At 29.2% G+C, this 2,717-nt stretch overlaps 1 pseudogene; it reads right to left on the bottom strand.

The window, feature by feature from the left end:
• Window positions 1-845: 845 nt before the first annotated feature.
• LOC111617182 lies at window positions 846-1,916 on the bottom strand (annotated as a pseudogene).
• Window positions 1,917-2,717: the final 801 nt, after the last annotated feature.

Below are 2,717 nucleotides of genomic sequence, written 5' to 3'. Positions count from 1 at the left end.
TATATTATTAATGCTAATTAATAAGAGTTTGTATGGCGCTATCTATTATTAGATTTTATTTTAACAATTTTATATTATTAATTGTAATAAAATTGCAAAAGTATTAATTTTGAGGATATAAATGTTTTAAAAAATTATAAGTGCTAAAAATGAGTAAAATGTTTATAAGTTCAAGCTCTTTCGAGATATGATACATTACTCCCCTCTATCTTTAAACAACACTGATACAACATACAAGGATTAAGAATAACATTGAATACTATAATAGTTTCCAATTATATTCCGATTATGTGACGTGTAGAGATAATTTGAATTTTAGTTAGTAGTCTAATGATATCTAAGATCACAAAAAATACTTAAAATCAACACCAAAAAAACATAGTTTAAAATATACGATAATAAATAAATAATTTATATAATGATAATCACCTGTATTTTGTGAATCGTCGACGTCACCATCTTGCATTTGAATTTTGTTCAAATTACTCTTTATAAAACAAAAAATTAGAGAGAGAAGGCAACAGAATACACCTTGAAATATCCCATAAAAGAATGGAAACAGCATAATTGATGTTTGTTTCTAAGTGTAAAGTCTATTTTAATAACAAAAATTCAGAATCTTACAATCTACAATATAAATCAAAGACATACATACGGAGGTATCAAAGGATAAAACAATAATGCCTAATGCAACAGTAAAATTCTGAATTCCGCTCTCAATAGCTATTGCAGTGCAGGCTGCTTTGGAGTTTCTACTGACGAAAGCTATGACATATCCAGTTATAATTCCAGTTATGGGAGATAATAAAGAGGTTATAATAACNATAAATCAAAGACATACATACGGAGGTATCAAAGGATAAAACAATAATGCCTAATGCAACAGTAAAATTCTGAATTCCGCTCTCAATAGCTATTGCAGTGCAGGCTGCTTTGGAGTTTCTACTGACGAAAGCTATGACATATCCAGTTATAATTCCAGTTATGGGAGATAATAAAGAGGTTATAATAACCTTCCACGATACTATACTAAACATGTGTTGAGAGATTAAAATCTCCATTATCACGAAAATTATAATCATTATCATACTTGTTGCACTTCCCCACTATTAATAAAAACAAAAATAGTTTCATAATATAATATAAATGATTAAAATTAACGCCTTAACCATTTAGGAAATCATGTTTTATACCTTAGTTATGTAAGAAGATACTTTAGGAGCTTTCCATTTTATTACCATACCCAGAATCAAGGGAGGAACAATCATTAATAGTGATAATGCAATATTTTCATAAGGTATTTTTAAGTTCTTAGCTTCTGTATTACTTGCATATATCCAAAGGTTCAAAGGCATCAAGCCCAGTGATGCTACGATAGATATTGTAGTCATAGTCACACTACGACATGGTAAATATTAATTTTATGGATAATATTCTCTGTAGCTAAATATAGTAAAAAATTCTTACATACCTCAGCGAAACATCGCCATCCAAATAATATGTAAAGACGTTAGAAACAGCACCTCCGGGGCAACACGATATAATAAGCAAACCAGCCGCTAGACTCGATTCGAATTGAAATATAACTTATAAATAAATCCAATCAATGGCATTATAACAAATTGGCAAAAGAGTCCAATAGCTGGACCAACGGGTTTTCGGATTCCTTTATAAATCTATTAACGTAAAAATGTAATATTTAATGCTAATTAAGCAATAAATAAAGATAAATAAATGCTAGTACCTGATTCCGAGAGATTTCTGCACCCATAGCAATCATTATAATTATTACGGAAACTATCGCAATTATATTCTGAGTCATTTTAAGATCTTTGTTGATATAATAAATGGATGTAGCATTAGATGTTGATTTACTTTCCAGAAAATCCAATGTATTGTTTTCCATGTCGTATTCCCTACACCAAATTTAAGAAATAGAATTATACATTTGTTTGAGTTGTATGAATAACTTTCAGTACTTACAATGTCTCTGAAATGTTTATGCTTATCTCTTATTAAATAAGTTCTTGCAAAAATGTTGATGATAATGAGGATGCGTGGAATATTAAAAAGTGCACAACACAAATACTGTTTTATTATTGCAATAAATACTTTTCTAGTAAGGTTTTAAAATCTAATTAATGAAGTTATTAGCATTTGTTTTGGCTCTGTGAAAAAAACAATAAATTTAGTATAAATTCCTGTAAATTCTGAAATAAATACAATTATAAGCATTTAAGTCAATTACACAATTATTAAAATTAATGTTTTATTTTCAGTTTTTTCTTTGTAAAAATTATCTACAAATACTTCTTAATAAGACATTAAATCTTTTGATATGTCAGCTTGATGAGTCTTAAGGTAAAATCACAGTAGGGAGAACTGACCAGCATTGGGGAGGGTGAACGGAAATAATATTTTCTTTCTCATAAGTTATGAAGTTAGTAAATTTATTTTGAGGGGCACGATTAATTTTTGCTTCTTTCTTCTACCACGGCAGATGCGGCTTTGATATGAGTGCTAACGAAAAATTACATAAGCCTAATTTACAGCATCATCATCTAATAACAGGCAACACGGCACATCTAATTCTCCGTAGATGTTACTTACATCGAAAAAACGTTTGTACTAATATTTTCACTCTGTTCCGCTGTAAATTCTACTCTAACCGCTACTGCAACATGCAAGAGAAATTTAAGGCGAAACGTTTTATACTA

This window comes from Centruroides sculpturatus, unplaced genomic scaffold, assembly GCF_000671375.1.
Source record: "Centruroides sculpturatus isolate CEXI.00-Female unplaced genomic scaffold, Cexi_2.0 scaffold5050, whole genome shotgun sequence".
NCBI classification, from domain to species: domain Eukaryota; kingdom Metazoa; phylum Arthropoda; class Arachnida; order Scorpiones; family Buthidae; genus Centruroides; species Centruroides sculpturatus.
This window is presented reverse-complemented; position numbering and strand designations above follow the sequence as displayed.